This window comes from Vespa velutina, chromosome 14 (genome assembly GCF_912470025.1).
Source record: "Vespa velutina chromosome 14, iVesVel2.1, whole genome shotgun sequence".
NCBI classification, from domain to species: Eukaryota; Metazoa; Arthropoda; class Insecta; order Hymenoptera; family Vespidae; genus Vespa; species Vespa velutina.
The window spans coordinates 1,851,348-1,858,040 of NC_062201.1; the positions used below are offsets into that span (position 1 = coordinate 1,851,348).

A 6,693-nucleotide genomic window follows, 5' to 3' on the forward strand; every position below is an offset into this window, starting at 1 on the left:
ATAAATTTCTAATACAGTATTTAATTTTCAATTACAATCGATGATGTTTAAAAGATAACTAATATTAGATAAGTGTGAGAATACTATACATATACATATACATATATAAACATACATGAATACATACAATGTATGTATGTACGTATACAAGATATATGAATCAATTCATTCATTCGAATGAAAATTTGAATTATTATTAAAATGATAAAGTTTCGTTATTAAAGAAAGTATCGTTTCATTCGATATCCCATATAGCTACGTATGTACATTTTGAAATAATCTTCTTTTTTTTTCTCCCACTTTCCTTTTCTTTCCATTCCATTCTTTTTGTTTTTCTTTCTTTCTTTCTTTCTTTCTTTCTTTCTTTCTCCTCTCTCTCTCTCTCTCTTTTTTTTCCAAGTTTTTCCACTAGACATTGAAATATGTTGGTATATACGAGAGATGTAGAATCTCTCGCGGGAATCTATGCTACCAAACGAAAGCATATGGATCGACGGAGTAATAAACGTACCGCGAGCATAGCTCCAAGTATTTTACGTAGAACGCTTCTCGCTCGAGCGGTCTTCGTTTCCGCGCGCTTTTTCATTGAACGTGATGAGATGAAATCTTCGTCGCGATGGCCTCGTAAAAATGAAACTCACGACTAGCGAATATTTCGTATCGAATGCGTCTATTCTCTCTCTCTTTTTCTCTCTCTCTCTCTGTCTCTCTGTCTGTCTCTCTCTCTTTTTCTCTCTCTCTCTCTCTCTCTCTGTCTATCTTTCGAAAGAAAGAAAAGTATTCTTTCTTCCGGGCTTAATCTTCTGTAAATTTTTCTTTTCTTGTCCAGAATGAAAAACCGATGTAAAAGCATACATATTTCCTTTTCGTTCGCTATAAGGAAATATATCTTCGTTGGTCGTAATATAAAAATATATTTTCACGAGAAAATATATTTTTCTTTGGAAAATTTTCGATTCAAAATGAAATTACGGTGTTGACAATCAAAAGTATGACGATTGAATGGTGACGAGAGAAAAGAGAAAGAAAAAAAATCATGTATCTGTGTATATGTTTTTTCTTTTTCTTTTTTTTTCTCTTTTCTCTTTGTCTAAGGCAAAGAAAAAAAGAAAGAAAGAAAGAAAGAAGAAATTATTTCCCTGTTGGTTGATAAGCTTCATTAATGACGTATGTCTTAATTACTCGAAAGTTGGATAATTTCGTCTGAATAATGGACCACCCAGTAATTTACGACTTCTCGTAAAGTTTTCTCAGGTTTATCCAACATGCAGAGACCGATTCTCTCAAGCGCAAATTAGTAAGATCAACGACAGAATTTCTCAACACTTATTTGTGATAAATATTCTGTGATTAAAGGTAATACGATTTAAATGGATATAATATATAATGAAGATAATTTTGATTTTATATATATATATATATATATATATATATATATATAACAAAAATATTGTAACAAAGAGAAGGTATTTTGCTGATAGTTTGATAACACAATTGTATTTCTATCTTATAAATTTGAAATTTGAATATATGAATAATTCGATAATAAATAATCAAATATATTCAATATTCGATCATATTCAATATACATAATGAACAAATTTTATGGCAATACTTTTTTAATATAAAATGGAGAAACTTTTTCTATTGCTATATATGCATTTTGAAATCATAACTTCTCATTAAAAATTATTATAACGTATTTATATGTAAACCACGACATTTACAAATTTCTATTTAAATTTGTCGATATGTCGTGACGTCATTTAATTATCATAATAAAAAATTATGAAAAAAATATTTCCATAAATAGATATCGAAATAAATGACGGTATTTCTGTGTCAACGTGTAAATTAAAGTATTTCTAATTAAATAGAAAGATAAAGAAGGAAGAAGAAGAAGAAGTAAAAGAAAAACAAAAAGAGAAAATATTTCTTTTCTAATTTTAAAAGATATCCAATTAAATATGATTATATTTTATGGATGTAGAAAGAAATAAAGACATTAATTACCATTTAAATATTCAATCTTGTATTATCTGATGATTATCTTTGTATTATCCATTTAATTATTATAATGTAAAAAAAAAAAAAAAAAAATAAAAAAAAATAAAAAAAATAAAAAAAAAAACAGAATTTATATGTAAAAATATTCGTAGATGGATGATTCTGTTAATGTATCTATAATCAAATTAAGATATACCTAATTAAATATACTATCCAGTATTTATTTATATATATATATATATATATCAGATAAGATTTAATCATCATAATATAAAAAACATTTCATTAACAAGTTACACAGATGGATGACTATATTTATGCACGTATAATCAAATTAAGAGACTCTCGTGTTCCTATTTAAATATTATATACCATATATAATGTATAATAGACAAGATTTACTTTATCATAAAGTAAAAAAAAGAAATATTTCTTTAAGGAGAAAAAGATAACAAAGAAGAAGAAGAAGAAGAAGAAGAAGAAGAAGAAGAAGAAGAAGAAGAAGAAGAAGAAGGAGAAAAAGAAAATACATAGATAGATAGATGAGACTGTATTTATGAGAGAACGAAAAGAAAGATAGATAGTTGAATGAGATAGAGATAGACAGAGAGAAAGAGAGTAGAAGAACATGCTGCTCGAGGTCTCTTCTCGTCGCACGTCCCTCTGCATTTCTCGTCGACCGTACTACTTTTGCATTTTTGCTGAGTTAGCTTTGCAGTCTCTCAAAGAAGGCATTGAATTCGCGTTTGAATTTTAAGCGAACTCTCTAAGGAGAGAGAAGAAGAGAGGGAGAGTGAGAGAGAGAGAGAGAAAGAGAGAGAGAAAAAAATCGGTAGGTTCTCTTCTTCTAGCTCCTTCACGATGACCTCGTTCGAATTAAGGCGCAAAGTTCTCCGAAAGGCTTTTAATAATTTCACTGGTGCACTGTCTTCGCGCTGGTGCATTGTCTTTTGGCTCGGTATAAAACTCAGTTTTTCCTTTACTCTTGCGAGAGAATTTGCAATCGGTGACCTTGCCGAATGAGCGAAATAAGAAACGTCGGTTTGTAGAATGCAAAAGAGAAAAAGAAAAAGAGAAAGAAAGAAAAAAAAAAAATAAATAAAAGAAGGAAAGAAAGATAAGAAGGAAACGATAAGAAAAATTTGAAACGAATTTCAAAGAAATTATCTACGTTCAATTAAAATCGAACTTTTTCGATTATCGATTAATTCGCATTAATTCTTGACCGAGCATTTCCTTATCAATACGTAACATCTCTTATCAGTTTGTTCAATGAACGTTTCCCGAACGTTCCGAAAATCGGCCACGAGAATTATTGGAATGCGTTTAAAGCAAGAATTACATAGGTATATCCTCGATCATTCGGTCAACTAGATTCGTTGAAAGTCGATGTATTATGTTCATTGTGATAATAGTACGCCGACGGAGAGAATTTCGTAGAGGAGTTCGATCGATCCACTTCCGAGCCCGTTCGCACGACAGAAATTAGAACGTAACCTTAATTCGACAAAACGAGAGAAAAAGAGAGAGAGAGAGAGAGAGAGAGAGAGAGGTAGGGAGGGAGGAAGAGGGATGAGGGCAACAAGAAGGGGAAAAAAAAAAGAAAAGTAGAAAAAAAAAACAACAAGCGAAAAGTGCAAATATTTTTCTCCTTCTTCTTTTTTTTTTCTTTTTTTTTTCTTTTTTTTTTTCTTTTTTTCTTTTTTTTTTCCTACGAAATAACGAACTACCAAGGAAAGTTCTTAAGCGCTAAAGGAAATATTCATAACGTTAAATCTTGTTAACGATTTCTAAAGCCCAAGAGAAATAGTAAACACATACATATAAATATATAGAATACATAAGATAGATATAGTAAAGGTATATAAAATAGTTATAAAGGTATACTACAGTACCATTAATATCAACGAATGAAGATTGAGAATAACGCGATGACATATGTTCTCTCTGTTGTTTGTATTTAAGTCAGTCTATGATTCAGTAGTAAACGAAACGACAAGGTATCTTTAGTTAGAAAAGAAATACGACTGCCAGAAAGATAAACAATCGTTATCATCCATTCCTCTAATCTAGAATATGTATTTGTCATTGTGAAACATTCAGGAATGGAGATGATATAATAATTACAAAATCATAACTAAGTTTAACAGATAGAATTCGTCGTCGATTCGACGTGATATATATATAAGAGATTTTTTTCTGAAGAAGAAAGAAGAGAAATTAGGTAGGAGATAAAAGAAAGAAAAAGGAAAAAGGAATTAGAGAAAGAAAGAGAAAGAGAAAGAGAGAGAGAGAGAGAGAGAGAAAGAGAGTGTGTGTGTGAGAGAGAGAGAGAGAGAGAGAAAGCGAGCGAGAGAGAAAAAGGACAAAAAAAAAAAAAAGAGAGATGGACGGTGTTCTAGGTAGGTAGGTAGTAAAAATTTGCCGAAAAAACTCCGAAAACTTTAAAATTACCCTTTTCACTGGGATACACATCGCTCGTCTTGAGGGAAAATAGGAGGAAGAGTTTTCGTTTTTACCCAAAGACAAGGCATGATCGATTGTGACGTATTACCCTCGGCCGAACACACTGAAGAAGAAAGAGAGAGAGTGAGAGAGAGAGAGAGAGAGAGAGAGAGAGAACGAAGGCAGAGGGTAAAACATATTGACTTTCATTATATAAAAAGAAAAAAAAAAAAAAAAAGATAAGGAAAAAGAGAAAAAAGACCGGTTAGATCGATTTTACACTAGAACCATATCATCTATTTTATCTTATAACCACATCATGACTCTGATGTAATATCCTTGGAGAAAAACGAAAGATTCGATCGTAAAAAAATTTTAACAAAACGATCATTCGTACATTTCTATTAAATATCGATTATCATTGTGATGAATGATCAATAAATAGTATATATTTATATATATATATATATATATATATATATATACACATATATAGAATGATTATCTAAGTTAATCAATTCTTACATAATACGATTAATCCGAGTTAATATAATTGAATATATAAACGTGTAATCCTATTGTCATAAGCGATAGCAGAACGGTAAATCCGTTGAATATGTCGAGAGAGAATGCTATAGTCCGCAGTCCCCCGTTGAGCACTTCGTAAGCAAGATCGAGCTCTAAATCATTAACCAAGAGTCAAGGGGGGTTAATGTTCAACAAGGACAACGAACGTTAGGTTGATCTACCCTCTTCCCTTTAATGAACGTGTTAGTTGAAATAAACTAGATTAAGGGGGTCTCTAGCTAGACCAAGAGAAGTTGAGTAATTCGAGCTTAGAGAGTCAAGACGTTCTGATGGCTATTCTAACTCGTATATAAGAGCAATAAATTTATTGAAAATCGAATCCTATAGGAATCCTTACCTTTTGAAAAGAACTTTTTTTTTCGTTAAAAAGAGAGAAAACAAATCTCTTCGATCTTCTTCGTCCTCGTTCGATAAATGATTTAATGGATGGCCAATGGCCGGGGGAGGGAGGGTGGGGGTAGGATAGAGTAGAGGAAGATAGAATGGGTAAGAGGTGAATGAGAAATACGTAGATAATAAAGTCACTGATTATCAATCACTAGTAAGAACTTCCTATCCAATTGCGAACGATTTTCACAGCACAGTACAGTCGTCTATATGTATATATATATATATATATATATATATATATATATATATATATATAAATATATCTGTGTATGTATGTATGTACGTATGTGCGTGTGTATACAATGAACAAGAAGAAAAAACGATAAATAAATAGTAATAGTGTAGGTGTATTATGTAAGGAGAACAAAAAGAAGAAGAAGAAGAAGAAGAAGAAGAAGAAGGGAAGAAAAAAAAAGAAACAGAAAGAGGAAATAATTGATATGAAATTGTATGTAAACACCTCGAACAAACAACACTGTTTTTCTTGTTTCTTTTTTTTTTTTTTCGATTTTCATACAAAACCCCGCGCAAAAAATCTGACCTTCGCGTAATATTTAATTTCAAACACTCGTGACATTATATACTCGTTAGATTTCTCCTCTCGGTGAGTTAGTTAAGCGCGCGCGCGCGCTTGCGACAAAGGGCCGCGCGCCTCGAGCACGAAACGTGAGTGCCGCTTCTGACGTCGGCCGAAGCGAGCGGCTGGATACGACCAAGAGCGCAGGTCCTTCGCCAAATCGTCGCGCGCGCTCTAACCATCAGAGTACACGGATAGGAACAACGACTTTTACCTCTCGCGGCTTTTCTATTTCCCCTTCCTCTCCTTAACCTTCCTCATCTTTTTTTTTTCTTTTTCTTTTTACCCTTCTTCTTTTTCTTCTTCTTCTTCTACTTCGCCTTTTTCTTCTAAATATTTCTAATACTCACGTACATTTCTACACTTTCATTTTATTCTTCTCTCGTGTAATTACATTTTACAATGCTACACAATTTTACATTGATATTGAATTTTCTAATGTTAACAATAACGAGTAATAGAAATTAATATATATATATATATATATATTAGGTTGGAAACTATGAAACGGGCGTTTTTGTTTAGTTATTTATTTTCATTCAACGCCCGTTTCATAGTTTCCAATCTAATATATATATATATATATATGTATGTGCAATTAATTTTATTATTAATATTATATGATATATAATTAAGTGTGTTATTAAATAATAGATATACTTGATATATGTAAACGTTCATATCAA

General features: G+C 31.3%; 1 long non-coding RNA gene across 1 annotated transcript; it reads right to left on the reverse strand.

Moving 5' to 3' along the window:
* Positions 1 to 5,467: 5,467 nt before the first annotated feature.
* LOC124954186 lies at positions 5,468 to 6,104 on the reverse strand. The gene is made up of 2 exons (XR_007102471.1): positions 5,891 to 6,104; positions 5,468 to 5,633 (listed from the first exon to the last, which is right to left on the reverse strand). It is a non-coding gene; the product is annotated as an uncharacterized LOC124954186 (long non-coding RNA).
* Between the last annotated feature and the right edge of the window lie 589 nt (positions 6,105 to 6,693).